Raw genomic sequence first — 14,894 nt, 5'->3', positions numbered from 1 at the left:
GCAAGTGGCTGTACTTGGAGATGGGGCCTGTGAGGTGCTCAAGGTTAAACGAAGTTGAAAGGATGGGGCTCTGGTCCAGTAGGGCTGGTGCCCTGCCGAGAAGAGGCACCAGAGCGCCCCCTCTCTGCCATGTGAGCACAATGAGAGAGCAGCGGGCTGCAGCCAGGAAGTGTGACCACACCAGAAACTGACCCTGGGGGACTTTGATGGGAGACTTCCAGCCTCCAGAAGGGGGGAAAGTAAACGACATAAGTCCCACCACCCCTGAATGTGAGGGCTAAGAGACAAGGGCGGAGTCTTTAAACTAGCGGTGCTTGCGAATCATGTATGGGTCTGACTATACTTCAGATTGCGAGGCAGGGGGTCTGGAGTGGGCCTGGAGATGCTCCATTTCTAACCGACTCCCAGAGAATTCCTCAGAGTCCTCATCTCATTGCTGCCTGCTGCTTCCTATTAGTGAACAATCCCTAGAGGCACAGCCCAGGCACCTGTGTCTGGGCCGGGCCCCCAGCCCCCAGCCCACAGCCCAGGGCCAGCAGTCCCAGCAGGAAACCATGTGCTCCTTCTACTCTGCTTGCCTCCTGCCTTGTCTCCATTTGGTCTCAACTCCAGGCTCCATAACCCCTGATGTTGTGTGTGGCTCTTAGGGGTTCTGAGTGGCTTTTCCATCAGCTGTGGGGTGAACTTATCCCTTCAGATTTAGGATGCTCCACGGCCTGGGTGGGGGAGTGGATATCTGAGCCTGAAGTTTCCTGCCTGCTCATCTTATGCCAACAGTTCCTCTTTTTCCTTCTGAAGACGCACCAGCCTTTCCTAGTCCATGGGGTTTGGGAGAAGCTAACCTTCCATTGTACCGGAATCAAAGAGGGCGAACATCACCTGGATCTGGCCAATCTACGGATTCAGTAACCAGTTTGAGGACGGATCTGTGACCCACGTTCAGCAAATCCGTGCCAGTGTTGGGGGTGGCAGAAACGGCACCAGGCGTTAGACCCGTGCGGTCAGACCGGACCTGGGTTCAGCAAGCAACCTCGGTACTTGGGTTCTGGCTAGGAAAGAATTCAGAGCCAAGACTCATCCTATGAGGAACATTTATAGGAACGGCACCAGGCATTAGACCCGTGCGGTCAGACCGGACCTGGGTTCAGCAAGCAACCTCGGTACTTGGGTTCTGGCTAGGAAAGAATTCAGAGCCAAGACTCATCCTATGAGAGAACATTTATTTAGAAAATCATAGAGGCAGAAGTAATTTGTACAAGAAATGGGCTGAGAAAGAAAGTTATAGAGGGAAGGGAAGGGCCCTTGGAGTTTGGGAGTGAGGAAGGTAATGGTTACATGCGGGGTGAGGATGTGGGGTGGGGAAGGCACCACGTGCTCCTGGAAGAAGAGCGAACTGGGTCCTCTGTCCTGAGGGTAGTAAGGGTGGGGATTTTACGGGAGGTCCCAGGGGAAGACCACAATAGGCTATCCAGCAGCTTCCCAGGTGCGTCCTTTCAGGGTCAGGGTCTCCACTGATGGATTGGTCAGCCGCACCAGGGCAGGGTTCATTATTCAATCCAGCTGGTCCTGGGGGGACTTGCTTATCTGGCTTTGCTGCTTTTCTGGGCCTGGAGCGGAAACATAATTGAGGCCTAAATGTTATCTCTAGGGAGGAAAGGTCAGGGGGTCCAAGTGGCTAGTGATAAGCTAGGGGAGGAAAGGTCCCCCTGGGGTGAGGTCCCACCTATAATGGTCCTTTGATGAGCATCCAGGGCTTTTCACCCTGGTGACCTTCCATACCTGGCCCCTTGGCCTTGCCCTGCTCATGTCTAACTGCCTGCCACACCAGGACCTACAACAGAACTACGCAAATGGGAAGTTCTTTACCCACAGGCGGCTGCCACGGCTACTACATTCGGGAACTGACCTGAGAGTGAGGCCTACATGGAAAGCAGAGCTAAGGTGGCTCCTGATGATATAATTTGAGCCCCTGCACCAAGCCAGACCTGGTGCCGCCCTGATTTGGAGGGGCTTGGGGCACAGTGGAGCCCCAACCGGGGCCATCAAAGCAAAGCTCTAGCTTGGGCACTGACCTTAACTGTGTGTGTGGTTGTGTTCAGCACAACTAAGGGGGAAGAGGGCCCCGGGGGGAGAACCCCCAAGAGTGCATATGCATGCACATGTGGGCACAGAGTTCAGGCCAGAACAGAGCAGATCGTGGGGGGACTTGCAGAGAGGGGGGCTGCTCCAGTTAAAAGGAAGTTTTACCACATTATTGGCATCCTTTTATAATAAATTATTCACTTTGAAACAGGAATAAAAATAAGAGCTGCATTAGGCAACTATTAAAAACTTAAAGCCTGGGGAGTCCAAACAGCATTAAACACGGCCCACAGCCCATTTGGAATCTTTAAAAATCCCCAGGCCACGCATCTCTCCCCGAGGAGGAAACCCTCAGTGTGGTCACTGTCCTTTTCTTACCAGGTCCAGGGCCTTTAATGCACCACTGCCTGGGCTCCCTGGAGGTCAGGCTGCCAGGTCAAGGTCACACAGCTTGTCAGGGCACAGGCTTTCTTACTAAAACCTTGTGTTTGACCCACCGACAGAGGTAAATTTCCTGAGAAGCTGTGGAAGCTGAAACCACAGGGTCCCTCACTTGTAGGGACCCTTTTTAGATCCCTCACATAAGTCTGGATTCTGTTTCTCAAAAAGTACCTCCCAAAACGATTTAAGTTCTACGGTTTAGGTCCCACAAGGTGTGGATCAGCCCCAACCCCACACGGCACCCAGGCAGTTCCTCTCTTCTTTCTTTTGACTTTTCAAGATCCCCAAGCCCAAGGCACGGTCACAAACTTGAATTCAATACTCAAAGGCCTCAGCGTCCAGAGATCTCTGCCCCTCCTCATCTGCAGTGTCTTCCCTATTTCTAAGGATTTAGACCTCAGAAATATGTTTTGTGGCCCCACCCCATAACAAAGAAAGAGAATTTCCAGAGGATGAGGCCCAGAAATCAGGATTCTAAAGATTCCCAGGTGATTCTAATGTGCAGCCAAGGTTGAGAACCACTGCTCTAGAGCCCATTCTGGGAAATGCTTACTTGCCTCTTTTAAGATCTTTTCACCTTAACAATAAAACCAATTCCCCCTGCTTAGCCCTGGGGCAGTGTTGGGGGCCCCAGCCTGCAGAAATGGAGAACTCCCGCGAGAAGCCCCAGCCACACACCAGGTTGCCCACAAGCAGCCCCCATCTCTGGGCCTCTGGTCTGAGTAAGCTGCCAGGGCTGGAGAAGGCCTGGAAGTTACAGTTGCAGGCTCTATTGCTTGACCCTGACTCAGTTCCCACCCAGACATTCTTTTCCTCCCTGTCTGGCCTCAGACTTTGAAGGACACCCCAGTCACAAGACTAAAGGGACACACATGCCCTTTCCACCCCAAAGTTGGCAGAACTAGAGAAAAGTGGGGGCTGCCCAGGGGGCTGACACCCTTCCCAGGGCCACCATGGCGCTTTTCGTCTTCCTACCTGGAATAGGTGACCCTCCGCATCCCTGGGCCTGGAGGACCCCCTGAACCCCCAGCATTAAAGGTGACCCTCCATTTCTCTTGGAGTCACGTGACAAATGTGAACGATTTTGCAGAGTTGCTTGAAAAGTAACATTGATGGTAATAATATTACAATAATAATGATTGTTGTCATTATTATAACAACTAACATTTACTCAGCATTACCACACACCAGGCCCTGCTTGAATCACTTTTCATGTAGACGCTCATTTAATGCTAGGAGAAAGGTAGGACTTTTATTTCATTTAACTTTCTCACTTTCTGAGGTTTGTGTTAATTGAAAAAGGAATATATGTTTCTTGGGCAAATCAAACAGGTCAAAGATGTGCAAAGGTAATAATATTACAATAATAATGATTGTTGTCATTATAACAACTAACATTTACTCAGCATTACCGCATACCAGGCCCTGCTTGAATCACTTTTCATGTAGTCGCTCATTTAATGCTAGGAGAAAGGTAGTACTTTTATTTCATTTAACTTTCTCACTTTCTGAGGCTTGTGTTAATTGAAAAAGGAATATATGTTTCTTGGGCAAATCAAACAGGTCAAAGATGTGCAAAGAGCAAGTTCACAGTCTCCCCCATACCTGCCACTCTCTCCCTCTCCATCCCTGCCCCATTCCCACTCTCCTGGCGCAACCAAAGCCAACAGTCGCATGTATCCAGTCTGTCCTTAGGCCAACACATGCAAGCACATATCAAAATCACCTCGGGAATTATCCTCCCCATTTTGTGGATAAGGAAAATACGGCTCAGGGAGGTTAAGTGACTTGCCCAAGGTCACACAGCAAGAAAGCAGAGGAGCTAGCATTTCCCTGACTCCCAAGTTCAATGGCAAAGCCTGTGGCCTTACAGACTAGCCTCCACTGCTTGTACAAGTCATATCAACTGTGAACAAAAGGAGAGCTGTTAATCATAGCAATAGAAAATATCAGTGCACAGTAAGTACTATTTATTCATGGTGGAGAGTCAGGGGTGTCCTACATAGTCACCAAGATGTTCCCAGCGTTTTGAGAATTGGTCCAATTATTTGCATCACTCCTCCCACATTTCACAGACGAGAGAACTGAGGCTTCATAAGGAGAAGCCATTGGCCCAGGCCACAGAACTCTAAGCAGTGACAGAACAAGGATTCAGACTGAAGCTCTCTGAGTACGAGGCCAGCCCAGGTAAGAGGCTGGGCAGGAAAGTGCAGGGAGGGTTTCCTTCCAAGTCAATGGGCAGAATGGCCACTGTCCCTTCCTAAATTCACACGGACTTCTTACAGTTTCTCAAACCGGCTACCCCAGGGCCTCCCCAAGGCTCACCCTTCTCTTGGTCTAGATCAGGGGTCTAGATCCAAGGGCCATTGGATCTTATAACATCATTCACGGGCCATACAAAATTATTAACTTAAAAATTAGCCTGCTACATTGGGTCAAACATTTCATTAACTCACCCCTAATGCCTTGTCAGGGCCAGACCAAATGATTCTGCTGGCCAGATCCCTGTTCCCCACCCCTGGTCGATGCCTGCTCTTCCTTTAGCTCTCAACTTACTTAGTGATGAGCCCTTGGAGCCTCGAGGTAAATTCCAGGGCTCCCTGCTGAACTCCTGGTGGCCAGCAGGGGTCTCGAGTACAGCAGACTTAGATGAACATGTGCTCAGTGAACGGTACTGGAAAGCTGTGCCTGGCTGAGGCCAGCATGTGTGAAGGAAAAGGGGGCAGGTATGGTTGGGGAGGGCACGTGGCTCAACAGTAAAATGACCTTAGGACTGGGCCTAAGCAACCTTGTGCCCCAAGAGCTGTTTGCAAAAATAATAAGAAAGCAGTAGGATGACTACTGCACAGATGACCACTGGACTGAAAACTAAAAATATCATTTAGAATTAACTTCCGTACTCGTACGCTATGCTACCTGCACCAATAGAAATGCCTTCCTTTGATTGATGTATGTTCCCTTTCCCGTTCTTATAAATACTCATTGCCTTTGTCTCCTAATTGAAACACTATTTGAGCTTCTGCCTGAATCAGTGTGTCCGGAACAGCTCTTCTTACTGTTCTCAATAAATGCTTGTTGCTTCTCACTTTGAAAAACCTTTTATTTTTAGGTTAAGGGTAATCTTCCCAGGGCACTGCAGGCAAAGACCACCTCAGAGAAACTCTCATGCCTCATTATCTTCAGGAGGAAAGGAAAAAACCCTCACATGATTTCCTTGAAAGGCCAATTTTAACCCAACTGGCTGGCATTTTGAATTCTTTTTGTTTGTTTGTCTTGTTTTCCCCTAAGAAGAGTCTGGAAGGAGTTATCTGGTATTGACAAATGTGGAAAAATTCCAAGGACTTTAGTTCTGGATCAGTCAGTCACCTGGAAATAAAATCCAATACTCTCCTCGAATGGCCACCTTGTTGGGTATTTAATGTACTTCAGCCACATTAAATGTGTGAGAAAAAGGAGTCGACCACTGGCTTCATGCCCCTATGTCCCCTCCCACTGGCTCAGCTGAGCTACTGACCCCCGCCTGCCCTGGACACCCAGTCTGGGCAGCTCCTTTCCTTATTAAATCAAGAACTTTTACCTTTTCACTTAAAGGAAGCACTTTATGGCTTCTCTTTGGCTTAACTGAATGGCCAGTATCACTACTCTTGCACTGCGGGGCCATTATTGAATAAAATAAGGGTTACTTGAACACAAGCACAGTTATACCACCACAGTTAAATAACTGTGAGAACTATTAACTGGCTGACGGGTGGTCAGTTCATTCAGAGTGGATTCACTGGATAAAGGAAAGATTCACATCCAATACAGGATGGAACAGGAGAGTGGGAATTTTATCAAGCTTACGAAGATTGGCACAAACTTTACAATTTATGAATTGTTTATTTCTGGAATTTACCACTTAATATTTTGGGATCAAGATTGACCATGGGTGGCTGAAACAACAAAAAGCCAAACTGTGGACAATGGGGGAATATTATAGTAAAGGAATAGAAGAACAAAAAAACATAAGTTACACAGAAAAAATAATAAAATGATAGCATTAACTCATTATCAGTAAGTATATCAACATAAATGTACTAAACAGACTAAACAAAAGAAAGGTTGGCAGAATAAAAATAAAAGCAAAGTCTTACTTCTCTTGGTCTAGATCAGGGGGGGGGAACCTTTTTTCTGCCAACAGCCTATGGATACTTATAACATCATTCATGGGCCATACAAAATTATTAACTTAAAAATTAGCCTGCTACAGTGGGTCAAACATTTCATTAACTCACCCCTAATGGCTTGTCAGGGCCAGACCAAATGATTCTGCTGGCCAGACGTTCCCCACCCTTGGTCAATGCCTGCTCTTCCTTTAGCTCTCAGCTTACTTAGTGATGAGCCCTTGGAGCCTCGAGGTAAATTCCAGGGCTCCCTGCTGAACTCCTGGTGGCCAGCAAGGGTCTGGTGCACAGTCGGATGAACATGTGCTCAGTGAATGGAGCTGGAAAGCTGTGCCTGGCCGAGGCCAGCATGTGTGAAGGAAAAGGGGGCAGGTATGGTTGGGGAGGGCACGTGGCTCAACAGTAAAATGACCTTAGGACTGGGCCTAAGCAACCTTGTGCCCCAAGAGCTGTTTGCAAAAATAATAAGAAAGCAGTAGGATGACTACTGCACAGATGACCACTGGACTGAAAACTAAAAATATCATTTAGAATTAACTTCCGTACTCGTACGCTATGCTACCTGCACCAATAGAAATGCCTTCCTTTGATTGATGTATGTTCCCTTTCCCGTTCTTATAAATACTCATTGCCTTTGTCTCCTAATTGAAACACTATTTGAGCTTCTGCCTGAATCAGTGTGTCCGGAACAGCTCTTCTTACTGTTCTCAATAAATGCTTGTTGCTTCTCACTTTGAAAAACCTTTTATTTTTAGGTTAAGGGTAATCTTCCCAGGGCACTGCAGGCAAAGACCACCTCAGAGAAACTCTCATGCCTCATTATCTTCAGGAGGAAAGGAAAAAACCCTCACATGATTTCCTTGAAAGGCCAATTTTAACCCAACTGGCTGGCATTTTGAATTCTTTTTGTTTGTTTGTCTTGTTTTCCCCTAAGAAGAGTCTGGAAGGAGTTATCTGATATTGACAAATGTGGAAAAATTCCAAGGACTTTAGTTCTGGATCAGTCAGTCCCCTGGAAATAAAATCCAATACTCTCCTCGGATGGCCACCTTGTTGGGTATTTAATGTACTTCAGCCACATTAAATGTGTGAGAAAAAGGAGTCGACCACTGGCTTCATGCCCCTATGTCCCCTCCCACTGGCTCAGCTGAGCTACTGACCCCCGCCTGCCCTGGACACCCAGTCTGGGCAGCTCCTTTCCTTATTAAATCAAGAACTTTTACCTTTTCACTTAAAGGAAGCACTTTATGGCTTCTCTTTGGCTTAACTGAATGGCCAGTATCACTACTCTTGCACTGCGGGGCCATTATTGAATAAAATAAGGGTTACTTGAACACAAGCACAGTTATACCACCACAGTTAAATAACTGTGAGAACTATTAACTGGCTGACGGGTGGTCAGTTCATTCAGAGTGGATTCACTGGATAAAGGAAAGATTCACATCCAATACAGGATGGAACAGGAGAGTGGGAATTTTATCAAGCTTACGAAGATTGGCACAAACTTTACAATTTATGAATTGTTTATTTCTGGAATTTACCACTTAATATTTTGGGATCAAGATTGACCATGGGTGGCTGAAACAACAAAAAGCCAAACTGTGGACAATGGGGGAATATTATAGTAAAGGAATAGAAGAACAAAAAAACATAAGTTACACAGAAAAAATAATAAAATGATAGCATTAACTCATTATCAGTAAGTATATCAACATAAATGTACTAAACAGACTAAACAAAAGAAAGGTTGGCAGAATAAAAATAAAAGCAAAGTCTTAAATAGATTTAAGGTTAAAGGTTAGAAAAAAAGATATACTATGTAAAGAGCACCCAAAAGAGGGATGAAATGGTGAAATTAATTTTAGGGAAAATAGACTGTCAAAATTTTACTAGAGACAAAGAAGGATGTGCTCTGATAAAGGTGTCAACAAATCAATTATAGGCATATATGGATGCTGGTATCTTATCTTAGGCCAAATGATCTTGTTTCTATCACTATTATTTGCCTATATAAAAAAAATTAAAGCTTTAGGATGTGCTCTGATAAAGGTGTCAACAAATCAATTATAGGCATATATGGATGCTGATATCTTATCTTGGGCCAAATGATCTTGTTTCTATCATTATTATTTGCCCATATCAAAAAAAATTTAAAGCTTTGTCATGGATTTTGGTGCAAAACGAGTTCTAAGTAGGCTTTCATTTGATTCCATGTTTTGTTTACTTTTTATTTTCTCCCTGGGGCAAGTGTCATGATAAGAGTGAGAGTTATACCTTTCTTTGAAAAGTGGGAATAGGGTGATTTTAATAAAGAAAATTGGGAGAAAAATTGCATGATATACCAACCATAGGTATGATTTCGGGTAATCAAGTTGATCAGATCAAACCATATGCAATCACCACTTTTTAGATAGATGAAGTGTAAGTATTTGCATTTCATATGGTTCAATATTAGTAAGAAAAAGTAAATGCAGAAAGGAGATCTCTGAAGAACCTCTGTAGAGCGCTAGGCATACATACACATTCAGATTTTGGAGAATGATGCCTTGCATCATGTCACACTTACCTCATTGCATTAACTGATTTCATGTTAGTCTTTTTTGTGCCTTTTATTCAACTGGGCTCATGATGGAAGTAATGGGCCATGCCTTATTTATGTTTTAATTCCAAAATACAGAGCCTAATAACCACACAACAGATGTTAAATGAATGATTAAATAAATACATAAAAATTTCATACTCCCATTATTTTTGTCATTCTATATTCATTAAATCCCCGTAACAGGCTTCTCCAACATCATCTTGCATAATCTCTATTTAAGCTACACAGGCTTCCTTTTGTGTTCTCAAACGCACAAAGATATCTCTACAAATACTCTTCTTTTTTTACCTCCTTTTCTCTTTGAATATTTTTATCTTGCTAACTTCTATCATAATTTAAAGCACAATTTATATTTCACTACTTCAGAAACACTTATACTGACCCACTCTTCCAAGATTAATAAGGTTCCCCTTGATCACTTTGTAAGTTATATAAATATCTAACCAATGTATATGTATGTATGTATACATACATTGTATAACTATGATTCATATGTAATCACAGAGTTTTGAACACAAAGAAAAACTAACAAAGTTTTAATTCCTAAAGCATTTATTTTAAGTACATATGTATGTACACGTATACATAGTATACTATCTCTATATATACATATATTACATATATATGATAATTTAAAAATTTAATATTCACTTGTTACCCTATTTCATTCAGTTATATGGAGTCATTGCTATGTATTAGTGATTCTTATTTAGCATTTAATGTGCATTAACATTTTATAAATAGTAATGCTTCATTACAATTTCTAGTAGGTTGTCATTTATCCATTAATTTAACCACTGAGAAAAGAGAATGTATGTGTCAAGGTTATAAGAAGCTAAAAGATGGCAGTTAATTATCCTGTAGTTGACTATGGAAGTTGAGAAAGAGCATGATATGGGACTAATGGACCTGCAAAAATGCAAAGTACCATTCGGCACTAAAGTAATTGGGCAGAACAGTGGAAAAGACTACGATAAATGATTACTTCATTAATTTTAAAATTAAAGGGCAAGATAAGGTGGTCACTATCATAGTGTTATTAAGGTTAAATAAGCTAATCAGCACATTTCAAATGTAAAGTTGTCAGCTAATCATCCCATGATTACCAGTTTCTGAAGAGTACAAGAGAAAGCAATTTATTCTCACTTTATCAATCAAACCATGCAAGCAAATGTTTCACTGAAGGCAAAAAAAAAATCCTCTTAATTTATTTTTTATCTTTTCTTAATATAATTTAGTTATCATGCATTGGTAGGCAAACTACAAGAGGATGTTAATTTTTATTTAATTTGCATAAACATCAGAAACATGACTTTCTTATCAAACTAATGTTAAAAGTCAAAGTCTTTTAAGCTTGACTACACTGACATAGTGATTGTTAATGTGAACCACAACTCAATTATATTAACTCTCTCTTACAAAAGAGTTTTACTGGTAGAAATATTATAAACAAATTATATCATAAATCCCTCATTAAAAATATTTAGTGAGCACTGATGAGCTAGTAAGTAAAACAGTCAGATAGAGATGATAGACAGGTCTATAGATGGAATTTTGCTTCCAGACATGATGACATATTAGGGACTCGAGTTTCCCTCTAGCCATAAAAAAAACTTAGAAACTAGGCAGACATATACAAGTATAGTTTTCAAACATTGAACAAGAGACATCACAGGATTGTATCCCAAGAAAAGGAATACAAAAATGATGAGTCATACAATTGCTCTAGCTTTCTCTCTGGATTCAATTTCGATGATGTACAAGCAGGGAGGGGAAAACCAAACAGGGCATAGTAGCTTTAATGAATCAAGTAGACTGAGGCCAATAAAAATTATATGGCAAGTTATGAGAGGAGGGAGTGTGCAACAAAAGAACTCCAGAGAATTCCCTTAAGTCTTTGCTGAATACAATGAAGTATATGCATAGGGTGAAAGTCCACAAGTCTGAGCAGGAGTGATCAGAAAACTAGGAGCTAAATAATTACCAGAGCATCTATAGGGCTTGGAGCTGTTTAAATTTCCATCAACCAGAGTGGGCCATCCTCAATGATCACATGGGCAATTCAATAGAGATCCCAGAAAGACCACACCTTAGAGCAGTGGTTCTCAACCTTCTGGCCCTTTAAATACAGTTCCTCATGTTGTGACCCAACCATAAAATTATTTTCGCTGCTACTTCATAAGTAATGTTGCTACTGTTATGAATCGTAATGTAAATATCTGATATGCAGGATGGTCTTAGGCGACCCCTGTGAAAGAGTCGTTCAACTGCCAAAGGGGTCGCGACCCACAGGTTGAGAACCACTGCCTTAGAGAAAACTTCAACAGCATAAAAAAGGACCAGTCAGACATGAAGAATATACTAACTGAAATGAAGAATAGTTTATAGAGAATTAACAGTAGAGTAGATGAAGCCAAGAATAAAATCAGCAATTTGGAATATAAGAAAGCCAAAAAAAAAAAAAATTAATCAGAACAGCAAAAAGAATCCCCCCAAATGAGGAGAGAGTAAAGAGCCTCTGGGACAACTTCAAATGTGCCAACATTCATATCATGCAGGTGCCAGAAGGAAAAGAGAGAGAGAGCAAGAAAAAAAAAAACTATTTGAAAAGATAATGACAGAAAACTTCCCCAATTTGGTGAAGGAAATAGACATACAAGTCTACGAAGCATAGAGAGCCCCAAACAAGATTAACCAAAAGAGCCCCACACCAAGACATATTATAATTAAAATGCAAAGTTTGAAAACAAATAAGACTGTTAGCTGATTTCTCAACAGAAACTTTGCAACCCAGAGGGACTGGCATGAAATATTCTAAGTGATGAAAAGCAAAGACCTACAACCATGATTATTTCACCCAGCAAAGTTATTTAGTATCAAAGGATAAATAAAAAGCTTCCCAGACAAGAAAAAGCTAGTGGAGTTCATCACCACCAAACCAGTTTTATATGAAATGTTAAAGGGTTCTTTAAGAAGAAGAGGAAAAAAAAAGATAAAAAATGTGAACAATAAAATGGCAATAAATACATATCTATCAACAATTGAATATAAAAAACAAAATAAACTAACAAGCAGCACAGAAACAGATTCATAGATACAGAGAACATTTTTGATGGTTGCCAGATAGAAAAATGTGAAGGGATTAAGAAATACAAATAGGTTGTTACAGAATAGTCATGGGAATGTAAAGTACTGCATAGGGAATATAGTCAATAATATTCTAATAACTATGTATGGTGTCAGATTTATTGGGATGATCACTTAGTAAGTTACACAGTGTCTAATCACTGGAGTGTACACCTGAATCTAATATAATAATGTATATCAACTGTAATTGAAAAATAAAAAAATGATTTAAAAAATCTAATCAGTATAAAGCCTATTATTTTACGCCTAACACATATTTATTAAGAACTTTAAATAACTTAAGAAGTCAATATATACTTTAAACATTTACAATTGTATAAAATATTTTCAATCATTTATTTTATTGAATTTTCATAAAATTACGTTTTAATAATAAGAAAACTATAACTAGTCAGTGACTTGACCAAAACCAAATAATAGCAGATAGAAACTTACAGCGAGCATTTTGAACATATTTCTGGCTCTTTCTAGTATATTCCGGCTGTCTGGTTGCAAAAATTTAAGTGAACAAATGCTTTTTTGAATAAACACTAATCTTTAAGATAAAAATTCTAACCTCATTGATGGGGGCACTCATCTTAGTTCTCCTTGGTCATTAGACTGGTTTTTACTTCACTGAATGACTGAGCATCGCTCAAATTCTTTATGTGTATAAACATAAGTAACAGAAATTTGTTTTTATTAAGGCTTATTAAAAAATGAAAGGTCTTCTACAAATAAAATATTGGATTTTAGTCAGTAACTATATTATAAAACATAAAATACCCCACTATAACTTTTCAAACTAAAAGTTATAATGATTTGTTTACTTGAAAAACAACACACATTTAATTTGTCTCAAGTTCAAACTAGAATACTGCCTGACTGTTCATTTTATTTATTCATTCCAAATATAACATTGAAAAGTACCATCTATTGTCACTTACTAGCCTTTGGGTCTCTGCTTTTATGTTTAATTTATTATCGACTTGTGAGTTCTTTTCCTTTTACAGTTGAAAAATGAATTTGCTTTTACTGCCAGACAACATGTTAGATGTCTTGTTTGCCAAGTTTACAGTTTATAAGGAGCAGCATGCCTTTAATAAAAAGTTTAAGGACAACAAAATAAAAACTAAAATGTCAAAATACTTACCTTTTATCATAAAATAATTAGTTCTTAACACACCGAGTCAAAGAAAATATCACTTGTGTCTCTATACTTGTAACATGTTTAGTTTTTAAAAACATATATTTTTATTTATTTCAGAGAGAAAGGAGAGAGAGAGAGAGAGAGAGAGAGAGAGAGAGAAACATCAATGATGAGAGAATCATTGATTGGTTGCCTCCAGCACACCCCACACTGGGGATTTAGCCTGCAACCCAGGCATATGCCCTGACCTGGAATTGAACCATGACCTCCTGGTTCATAGGTTAAAGCTCAACCACTGAGTCATTATGGCCTGGCGCAACATGTATTTTGACAGGGAGTAAACCAACTACAAAATATTGTATGTTTCAAAAATGAAGCATTCAGTAGTATAGAGGGAAAGTGTCTTGTTAAAAAAGTATTCATCATGCTGTCCAAGGGAGTCCAATAGCTAGTGCTCACTGTTTTATCTGCATGGCACACAATAAAAACTAAACAAAACAAACACAATCCTAATGATTTGATATTTCTCAATGTTTATTAAAATTCTCTTCAGTTAGATATGGAATCCCTATGTCTATTGTTATGCATAACCCTGATGAAAAAGAAAGGAAAAATTGCCTTTTTGTCATTTATAGGGCACTGGGTGAATGCCAAAAAACATGGTCTGACCATTATTTTAATCTGAGCAACCATTTGGACCATAGGTAAATTGAATATATGAGTAGAATATTATTTTACAAAATTAACTAAATAAATACAGCATGATTAAGTATTTGAATAGGTGGATCCAAGAACCAAAGTTTTCTAAACTCATATGTAAACTCCATGTTTATTGTTTTGACTCCCTGTTATTTGCAGTGTACTATTAATAGAATATTTAAGAATTAATCTTTTGAGAGATCAGTTATAAAATGGTCCATATACATTTGAAAATTTAACTGGCAAGGTAGTAAGATATTGCGTGGAAAACTCATATTCTTAACTCCACATATCCAATTCTAAGCATAAAAAATGGAAATGTACAACTTTTTTTAATTGGAGGTACTTATTACTAAAATAAACTAGAGGTCCTGTGCACGAAATTTGTGCACTGGGGGGGGGGGTATCGGGCATCCCTTTCACAATCCAGGACTGCTGGCTCCCAACCACTTGCCTGCCTGCCTGCCTGATTGCCCCTAACCACTTCTGCCTATTAGCCTGATCACCCCCTAACCACTCCCCTGCCAGCCTGATCGCCCCCAACTGCCCTCCCCTGCTGGCCCGATCGCCCCCAACTGCCCTACCCTGCCAGCCTGGTTGCCCCCAACTGCCCTCCCCTGCAGGCCTGGTC

The sequence above is a fragment of the Myotis brandtii genome, unplaced genomic scaffold (genome assembly GCF_000412655.1).
Source record: "Myotis brandtii unplaced genomic scaffold, ASM41265v1 scaffold1137, whole genome shotgun sequence".
In the NCBI taxonomy this organism is placed as follows: Eukaryota; Metazoa; Chordata; class Mammalia; order Chiroptera; family Vespertilionidae; genus Myotis; species Myotis brandtii.
Note: the sequence above shows the minus strand (reverse complement) of the source record.